Source organism: Bufo bufo, chromosome 1 (genome assembly GCF_905171765.1).
Source record: "Bufo bufo chromosome 1, aBufBuf1.1, whole genome shotgun sequence".
Taxonomy (NCBI): Eukaryota; Metazoa; Chordata; class Amphibia; order Anura; family Bufonidae; genus Bufo; species Bufo bufo.
This window is the reverse complement of record NC_053389.1, coordinates 308905113-308916183: the sequence shown is the minus strand read 5'-3', so window position 1 is coordinate 308916183 and position 11071 is coordinate 308905113.

Genomic DNA, 11071 nt, shown 5'->3' with positions numbered 1-11071 from the left:
GGGTTTCCCAAGGGCATCCACCTAGCCCTTCCCCAGGGGTGGAAGAGATAGAATGCACTAACGCACAACCACTTATGTTTCCTGATGATGAGGACATGGGAATACCACCTCAGCACGTCTCTGATGATGACGAAACACAGGTGCCAACTGCTGCGACTTTCTGCAGTGTGCAGACTGAACAGGAGGTCAGGGATCAAGACTGGGTGAAAGACGATTCAGGGGACGATGAGGTCCTAGACCCCACATGGAATGAAGGTCGTGCAACTGACTTTCACAGTTCGGAGGAAGAGGCAGTGGTGAGACTCAGCCAACAGCGTAGCAAAAGACAAAGAGGGAGCAGTGGGCAAAGGCAGAACACCCGCCGCCAAGAGACTCCGCCTGCTACTGACCGCCGCCATCTGGGACCGAGCACCCCAAAGGCAGCTTCAAGGAGTTCCCTGGCATGGCACTTCTTCAAACAATGTGCTGACGACAAGACCCGAGTGGTTTGCACACTGTGCTATCAGAGCCTGAAGCAAGGCATTAACGTTCTGAACCTTAGCACAACCTGCATGACCAGGCACCTGCATGCAAAGCATGAACTGCAGTGGAGTAAACACCTTAAAAACAAGGAATTCACTCAGGCTCCCCCTGCTACCTCTTCTGCTGCTGCCGCCTCGGCCTCTTCGGCTGCTGCCGCCGCCTCGGCCTTATTCTCCACCTCTGGAGGAACGTTGGCACCTGCCGCCCAGCAAAAATGGGATGTACCACCAACACCACCACCTGCGTCACCAAGCATCTCAACCATGTCACACGGCAGCGTTCAGCTCTTCATCTCACAAACATTTGAGAGAAAGTGTAAATTCCCACCTAGCCACCCTCGATCCCTGGCCCTGAATGCCAGCATTTCTAACCTACTGGCCTATGAAATGCTGTCATTTAGGCTGGTGGACACAGACAGCTTCAAACAGCTCATGTTGCTTGCTGTCCCACAGTATGTTGTTCCCAGCCGGCACTACTTCTCCAAGAGAGCCGTGCCTTCCATGCACAACCAAGTATCCGATAAAATCAAGTGTGCACTGCGCAACGCCATCTGTGGCAAGGTCCACCTAACCACAGATACGTGGACCAGTAAGCACGGCCAGGGACGCTATATCTCCCTAACTGCACACTGGGTAAATGTAGTGGCGGCTGGGCCCCAGGCGGAGAGCTGTTTGGCGCACGTCCTTCCGCCGCCAAGGATCGCAGGGCAACATTCTTTGCCTCCTGTCTCCTCCTCCTCCTACTCAGCTTCCTCCTCCTCTTCTTCCACCTGCTCATCCAGTCAGCCACACACCCTCACCACCAACTTCAGCACAGCCCGGGGTAAACGTCAGCAGCCCGTTCTGAAACTCATATGTTTGGGGAACAGGCCCCACACCGCACAGGAGTTGTGGCGGGGTATAGAACAACAGACCGACGAGTGGATGCTGCCGGTGAGCCTCAAGCTCGGCCTGGTGGTGTGCGATAATGGGCGAAATCTCGTTGCAGCTCTGGGACTAGCCTGTTTGAGCACATCCCTTGCCTGGCGCATGTGCTGAATTTGGTGGTGCAGAAGTTCATTCACAACTACTCCGACATGTCAGAGCTGCTGCATAAAGTGCGGGCCGTCTGTTCGCGCTTCCGGCGTTCACATCCTGCCGCTGCTCGCCTGTCTGCGCTACAGCGTAACTTCGGCCTTCCCGCTCACCGCCTCATATGCGACGTGCCCACCAGGTGGAACTCCACCTTGCACATGCTGGACAGACTGTGCGAGCAGCAGCAGGCCATAGTGGAGTTTCAGCTGCACCACGCACAGAACAGCACCACTTCACCACCAATGACTGGGCCTCCATGCGAGACCTGTGTGCCCTGTTGCACTGTTTCGAGTACTCCACCAACATGGCCAGTGGCGATGACGCCGTTATCAGCGTTACAATACCACTTCTATGTCTCCTTGAGAAAACACTTAGGGCGATGATGGAAGAGGAGGTGGCCCAGGAGGAGGAGGAGGAAGAGGGGTCATTTTTAGCACTTTCAGGCCAGTCTCCCTTCAAAGTCACTCAGAGGGAGGTTTTTTGCAACAGCAGAGGCCAGGTACAAATGTGGCCAGACAGGGCCCACTACTGGAGGACGAGGAGGACGAGGATGAGGAGGAGGTGGAGGAGGATGAGGATGAAGCATGTTCACAGCGGGGTGGCACCCAATGCAGCTCGGGCCCATCACTGGTGCGTGGCTGGGGGGAAACGCAGGAGGATGACGATACGCCTCCCACAGAGGACAGCTTGTCCTTACCTCTGGGCAGCCTGGCACACATGAGCGACTACATGCTGCAGTGCCTGCGCAACGACAGCAGAGTTGCCCACATTTTAACGTGTGTGGACTACTGGGTTGCCACCCTGCTGGATCCACGGTACAAAGACAATGTGCCCACCTTACTTCCTGCACTGGAGCGTGATAGGAAGATGCGCGAGTACAAGCGCACGTTGGTAGACGCGCTACTGATAGCATTCCCAAATGTCACAGGGGAACAAGTGGAAGCCCAAGGCGAAGGCAGAGGAGGAGCAAGAGGTTGCCAACGCAGCTGTGTCACGGCCAGCTCCTCTGAGGGCAGGGTTAGCATGGCAGAGATGTGGAAAAGTTTTGTCACCACGCCACAGCTAAATGCACCACCACCTGATACGGAACGTGTTAGCAGGGGGCAACATTTCACTAACATGGTGGAACAGTACCTGTGCACACCCCTCCATGTACTGACTGATGGTTCGGCCCCATTCAACTTCTGGGTCTCCAAATTGTCCACGTGGCCAGAGCTAGCCTTTTATGCCTTGGAGGTGCTGGCCTGCCCGGCGGCCAGCGTTTTGTCTGAACGTGTATTCAGCACGGCAGGGGGCGTCATTACAGACAAACGCAGCCGCCTGTCTACAGCCAATGTGGACAAGCTGACGTTCATAAAAATGAACCAGGCATGGATCCCACAGGACCTATCCATCCCTTGTGCAGATTAGACATTAACTACCTCCCCTTAACAATATATTATTGTACTCCAGGGCACTTCCTTATTCAATCCTATTTTTATTTTTATTTTACCATTATATTGCGGGGCAACCCAAAGTTGAATGAACCTCCCCTCTGTCTGGGTGCCCGGGTCTATAAATATCTGACAGTGGCCTGTTGCAGTGGTGGGTGACATGAAGCCTGATTCTCTGCTATGACATGAAGACTGATTCTCTGCTGACATGAAGCCAGATTCTCTGCTATGGGACCTCTCTCCTCTGTCTGGGTGCCGGGGCCTAAATAATATGACAATGGACTGTTCCAATGTTGGGTGACGTGAAGCCTGATTCTCTGCTATGACATGAAGACTGATTCTCTGCTGACATGAAGCCTGAATCTCTGTTATGGGACCTCTCTCCTCTGTCTGGGTGCCGGGGCCTAAAAATATCTGACAGTGGCCTGTTCCAGTGGTGGGTGACATGAAGCCTGATTCTCTGCTATGAAATGAAGACTGATTCTCTGCTGACATCAAGCCAGATTCTCTGCTATGGGACCTCTATCCTCTGCCTGGGTGCCTGGGCCTAAATATGTGACAATGGACTGTTCCAGTGGTGGGTGACGTGAAGCCTGATTCTCTGCTATGACATGAAGACTGATTCTCTGCTGATATGAAGCCTGAATCTCTGTTATGGGACCTCTCTCCTCTGTCTGGGTGCCGGGGCCTAAAAATATCTGACAGTGGCCTGTTCCAGTGGTGGGTGACATGAAGCCTGATTCTCTGCTATGAAATGAAGACTGATTCTCTGCTGACATGAAGCCAGATTCTATGTTATGGGACCTCTCTCCTCTGTCTGGGCGCCGGGGCCTAAATTATATGACAATGGACTGTTCCAATGTTGGGTGCCGTGAAGCCTGATTCTCTGCTATGACATGAAGACTGATTCTCTGCTGACATGAAGCCTGAATCTCTGCTATGGGACCTCTCTCCAATTGATATTGGTTAATTTTTATTTATTTTATTTTTATTTTTATTCATTTCCCTATCCACATTTGTTTGCAGGGGATTTAACTACATTTTGCTGCCTTTTGCAGCCCTCTAGCCCTTTCCTGGGCTGTTTTACAGCCTTTTTAGTGCCGAAAAGTTCAGGTCCCCATTGACTTCAATGGGGTTCGGGTTCAGGACGAAGTTCGGGTCGGGTTCGGATCCCGAACCCGAACATTTCCGGGAAGTTCGGCCGAACTTCTCGAACCCGAACATCCAGGTGTTTGCTCAACTCTAGTTAGCAGCACTTTTCTATATCGAGGAAATCTCAGGTTTTCTCAATAAAAGTAATGAGAGTGAAAGAAATCCACTGTTTAGAGCAGGAGCTCAGGCACCATGCAACTGCTCGGCTCAGCAGCTAGCATAGATCAGCTTTCTTTAGTGTCAGGCTCCGATCACATGAGCGCTTTATGGCTTTCACAGCAGGTCCTACTGTTTATTCTACCGCTCATCACAGCCGCGGCTGTTAGCAGAGGTTTAGGGTGAATGAACCGGGCTTTACAGCTATTATATGGCTGCTTTTATCTTCGAGCCGGCTGTAGGACCAAACCGGAAGTTCAGCTGGTCAGTGTGCAATTTATGCTAGAAATACACCCATCATTTTCTGGGGTTTTAAAAACACGTGATTTTTTTCAAAAAACTGTATTTTCCAGATCTGCAAATGTTAAATTCAAGTTTAATATGTACAGCTTTTATATTCTGTTACCAAAAAAATACTTTTTTGGCAATCTACAACATCTGTATTAGTCAGTGTGCAATTTAAGGTAGAAATACACCCATCATTTTCCGGGGTTTGAAAAAAACACTTTTTTGCTAAAAAACACTATTTTCAGGCCTTGCAGCATCAGCACGTGTGAAATTACAGGCTTATATACTGCTGTCAAATTCAGTTGTTAAACAAACACTAGTTTGGCCACAAAAAATTTAATTGGCATCCTTTGATGCAGATGTAATTGTGAGATACACCCTTAATACATTTGGGTTACATTCAGAGATTTTAAATACCGCCATTTGGTGCACCAATATTGAATTCAGGCCTACACTGGTTCAGGCCCTGTGAGATACACCCCCAACATAGAGGGGTTTGAATCAGGGATTTGAAATACAGCCATTTGAAATACAGCCATTTTGTGCAAATATATATTTACTTCAGGCCTACACTGGTTCAGACAGTGTGAGATACCCCCTCTACATACAGGGGTTTGAATCAGGGATTTGAAATACAGCCATTTTCTGCAAAGATATATTTACTTCAGGCCTACACTGGTTCAGACCGTGTGAGATACTTCCTCTACATACAGGGGTTTAAATCAGGCATTTGAAATATAGCCATTTGAAATACAGCCATTTTGTGCAAAGATATATTTACTTCAGGCCTACACTGGTTCAGGCCCTGTAAGATACTCTCACTACATACAGGGGTTTGATTCAGGGATTTGAAATACAGCCATTTGAAATACAGCCATTTTGGGCAAAGAAATATTTACTTCAGGCCTACACTGGTTCAGACCATGTGAGATACCCCCTCTACATTCAGGGGTTTGAATCAGGCATTTGAAATACAGCCATTTGAAATACAGCCATTTTGGGCAAAGATATATTTACTTCAGGCCTACACTGGTTCAGGCCCTGTAAGATACTCTCACTACATACAGGGGTTTGATTCAGGGATTTGAAATACAGCCATTTGAAATACAGCCATTTTGTGCAAATAAATATTTACTTAAGGCCTACACTGGTTCAGACCATGTGAGATACCCCCTCTACATTCAGGGGTTTGAATCAGGCATTTAAAATACAGCCATTTGAAATACAGCCATTTTGTGCAAAGATATATTTACTTCAGGCCTACACTGGTTCAGGCCGTGTGAGATACCCCCTCTACATACAGGGGTTTGAATCAGGCATTTAAAATACAGCCATTTGAAATAGAGCCATTTTGTGCAAAGAAATATTTACTTCAGGCCTACACTGGTTCAGGCCCTGTGAGATACCCCCTCAACATACAGGGGTTTGAATCAGGGATTTGAAATACAGCCATTTGAAATACAGCCATTTTGGGCAAAGAAATATTTACTTCAGGCCTACACTGGTTCAGACCATGTGAGATACCTCCTCTACATACAGGGGTTTAAATCAGGCATTTGAAATACAGCCATTTTGTGCAAAAATATATTTACTTTAGGCCTACACTGGTTCAGGCCCTGTAAGATACTCCCACTACATACAGGGGTTTGATTCAGGGATTTGAAATACAGCCATTTGAAATACAGCCATTTTGTGCAAATAAATATTTACTTAAGGCCTACACTGGTTCAGACCATGTGAGATACCCCCTCTACATTCAGGGGTTTGAATCAGGCATTTAAAATACAGCCATTTGAAATACAGCCATTTTGTGCAAAGATATATTTACTTCAGGCCTACACTGGTTCAGGTCGTGTGAGATACCCCCTCTACATAAAGGGGTTTGAATCAGGGATTTTAAATACAGCCATTTGAAATAGAGCCATTTTGTGCAAATAAATATTTACTTCAGGCCTACACTGGTTCAGGCCCTGTGAGAAACCCCCTCAACATACAAGGGGTTTGAATCAGGGATTTGAAATACAGCCATTTGAAATACAGCCATTTTGGGCAAAGAAATATTTACTTCAGGCCTACACTGGTTCAGACCATGTGAGATACCTCCTCTACATACAGGGGTTTAAATCAGGCATTTGAAATACAGCCATTTTGTGCAAAAATATATTTACTTCAGGCCTACAATGGTTCAGGCCCTGTAAGATACTCCCACTACATACAGGGGTTTGATTCAGGGATTTGAAATACAGCCATTTGAAATACAGCCATTTTGTGCAAACAAATATTTACTTAAGGCCTACACTGGTTCAGACCATGTGAGATACCCCCTCTACATTCAGGGGTTTGAATCAGGCATTTAAAATACAGCCATTTGAAATAGAGCCATTTTGTGCAAAGAAATATTTACTTCAGGCCTACACTGGTTCAGGCCCTGTGAGATACCCCCTCAACATACAGGGGTTTGAATCAGGGATTTGAAATACAGCCATTTGAAATACAGCCATTTTGGGCAAAGAAATATTTACTTCAGGCCTACACTGGTTCAGACCATGTGAGATACCTCCTCTACATACAGGGGTTTAAATCAGGCATTTGAAATACAGCCATTTTGTGCAAAAATATATTTACTTCAGGCCTACACTGGTTCAGGCCCTGTAAGATACTCCCACTACATACAGGGGTTGGATTCAGGGATTTGAAATACAGCCATTTGAAATACAGCCATTTTGTGCAAATAAATATTTACTTCAGGCCTACACTGGTTCAGGCCGTGTGAGATACCCCCTCTACATACAGGGGTTTGAATCAGGGATTTGAAATACAGCCATTTGAAATACAGCCATTTTGGGCAAAGAAATATTTACTTCAGGCCTACACTGGTTCAGACCATGTAAGATACCTCCTCTACATACAGGGGTTTGAATCAGGGATTTGAAATACATCCATTTAAAATACAGCCATTTTGTGCAAAGAAATATTTACTTCAGGCCTACACTGGTTCAGGCTGTGTGAGATACCCACTCTACATACAGGGGTTTGATACAGAGATTTGAAATACAGCCATTTTGTGCAAAGATATATTTACTGCAGGCCTACACTGGTTCAGACCGTGTGAGATACCCCCTCTACATACAAGGGTTTGATTCAGGGATTGGAAATACAGCCATTTGAAATACAGCCATTTTGGGCAAAGAAATATTTACTTCAGGCCTACACTGGTTCAGGCCCTGTGAGATACTCCCTCTACATACAGGGGTTTGAATCAGGGATTGGAAATACAGCCATTTGAAATACAGCCATTTTGGGCAAAGAAATATTTACTTCAGGCCTACAATGGTTCAGACCGTGTGAGATACCCCCTTTACATACTGTCGTTCTATTCTACTATTAATTAAACACCCATTTAGGGCAAGATCCTAAATTTTAAAAATATGAGGAGAGCGCCAAATAAGGGACGTGGCCCAGGTCGTGGTGCTGCTTGTGGAGCTCCTGTTGCAGGGAGAGGACGTGGTCGATATTTGCCAGCTACACGCACAAGTGAAAAGCCTTCCTCAGGTGCGAGTAGGCGACAAAATCTGCAGCAGTATTTGTTCGGGCCAAATGCTGCTCTACGAATGGTGAGGCCTGAACAAGTACAGGCGATAGTAGATTGGGTTGCTGACAGTGGATCCAGTTCCTTCACATTGTCTCCCACCCAGTCTCCTGAAAGACCACAGTCGGCACCTGCAGCCAAAATCCATCAGTCTTTCACCTCACCCCCTTGCAAATCAGCCAAGCAGTCTGAGCCCCAAGTCATGCAGCAGTCTCTTCTGCTTTATGATGACTCTGTTAGCAGGGTTTCCCAGGGCCATCCACCTAGCCCTGCCCCAGAATTGGAAGAGATTGAGTGCACCGATGCCCAACCACTTATCTTTCAAGTTGAGTACATGGGAGGACCAACCCAGCACGTCTCGGATGATGACGAAACACAGGTGCCAACTGCTGGGGCTTTCGAAAGTGTGCAGACCGACAAGGAAGGCAGGGGTGAAGACTGGGTGGAAGATGATGTAGAGGACGATGAGGTCCTCGACCCCACACGGAATCAAGGTCATGCAAGTGACCTATGTAGTTCGGAGGAAGAGGCGGTGGTCGCACAGAGCCACCAGCACAGCAGAAGATGGAGCAGGGTGCAAAAGTGGAGCGGCCGTCCTCTAGACAGTATGCAACCTACTGCCCACCGCAGCAAGGGACCGAGCACATCAAAGCCAGCTCCAAGGAGTTCCCTGGCATGGCAGTTTTTCAGACAATGTGCTGACGACAAGACACGAGTGGTTTGCACGCTGTGGAATCAGAGCCTGAAGCGAGGCATAAACGTTCTCAACCTGAGCACAACCTGCATGACCAGGCATTTAAGTGCAAAGCACGAGCTGCAGTGGAGTAGACACCTCAAAAACCAAGAAAGGTCTCTGGCTCTTCCTGCTTCCTCCTTTGCTGCAGTCGCGGCCTGTTCATCCACCTCTGGAGTGACAGTGCCACCAGGCACCCTGCAAACAGAGGATCTGCCAGCAACACCAACACCTGGGTCACCAAGCATCTCCACAATGTCCCACGGAAGCGTTCAGCTCTCCATATCCCAAACGCTGGAGAGGAAGAGAAAATACCCCCCTACCCACCCGTGATCCCTAACCCTGAATGCCAGCATTTCTAAATTACTGGCCTTTGAAATGCTGTCATTCCGTCTGGTGGAGACGGATATTTTTAAAGGCCTTATGGCGGTGGCTGTTTCACAGTACGTCGTGCCCAGCCGCTACTACTTTTCAAGCGAGCCATCCCATCCCTTCATAACCAAGTAAGGGACAAAAATCGGTGTGCACTGCGCAACGCCATCTGTGGCAAGGTGCACCTGACTACGGATACGTGGACCAGTAAGCTCAGTCAGAGCCATTATATCTCCATAACAGCACACTTGGTAAATGCAGTGGAGGCTGGGCCAGAGGCGGATAGCAGTTTGGCGCATGTCCTTCCACCACCGAGGATTGCAGGGCGCTTCAGTTTGCCTCCTGTTGCTTCCTCCTCCTACTCTGCTTTCTCATCCTCTACCAGCTCCTCATCTGGTCAGCGTAACACCTTCACCACCAACTTCAGCACAGCCAGTGGTAAACGACAGCAGGCAGTTTGAAAACGTATCTGTTTGGGGGACAAACCCCACACCACGCAGGAGCTGTGGATGGGCCTTGAACAACAGACCGATGAGTGGTTTGTGCCAGTCAGCCTCAAGCCCGGCCTGGTGGTGTGCGATAATGGGCAAAATCTCGTAGCATCTCTGGGACTAGCCGTTTTGACGCACATCCCTTGCCTGGCGCATGTGCTGAATTTAGTGGTGCAGAGATTCCTTAAAAATTACCCCGATTTGTCAGAGCTGCTGCATAAAGTGCGGGCCGTCTGTGCGTGCTTTCGGCGTTCTCACCCTGCTGCTGCTCGCCTGTAAGCGCTGCAGCGTAACTTCGGCCTTCCCGCTCACCGCCTCATATGCGACGTGCCCACAAGGTGGAACTCCACCTTGCACATGTTGGCCAGACTGTGCGAGCAGCAGGCGATAGTGGAGTTTCAGCTGCAGCATGCACGGGTCAGTCGCACTGCGGAACAGCACCACTTCACCACCAATGACTGGGCCTCCATGCAAGACCTGTGTTCCTTGTTGCGCTGTTTCAAGTACTCCACCAACATGGCCAGTGCCGATAACGCTGTTCTCAGTGTTACTATCTCACTTCTATGCCTCCTTGAAAAAACGATCCTGGCGATAGAAGAGGATGTGGCACAGGAGGAGGAGGAGGAAGAGGGATCATTTCGTAGGGTTTCCAGCCAGTCATTCCCAAGTGGCTCCGAGGGTGGGTTCCTGCACCCACAAACCCAAGGTACACAATTGTCCAGCCAGGGCACAGTTCTGGAGGATGAGGAGGTGGAGGATGAGGAGGAGGAGATATAGGAGGAGGAACCATGTTCACAGCAGGGTGGCACCCAGACCAGCTCATGGCCTTCACTGGTGCGTGGATGGGGGGATACAGAGGACACAGACGATACACCTCCCACAGAGGACAGCTTTTTGTTGCCTCTGGGCAGCCTGGCACACATGAGCGATTACATGCTGCAGTGTCTCCGCAACGTCCACCGAGTTGCCCACATTATACCTTGTGCTGATTACTGGGTGGCCACGCTGCTGGATCCCCGTTACAGGGAGAACGTACCGTCCTTAATTCCCTCACTGGAGCGTGATCGTAAGATGCGCGAGTACAAGCGCACACTGGTAGACGCGCTGCTGGTGGCATTCCCGCCTGACAGCGGGGGCACAGTGGAAGCACAAGGCGAAGGCAGAGGACGAGGGAGAGGTCGCCAACGCAGCTGGGGCACCACCAGCACCTCAGAAGGCAGGGTTAGCATGGCCGAAATGTGGAAAAGCTTTGTCAGCATGCC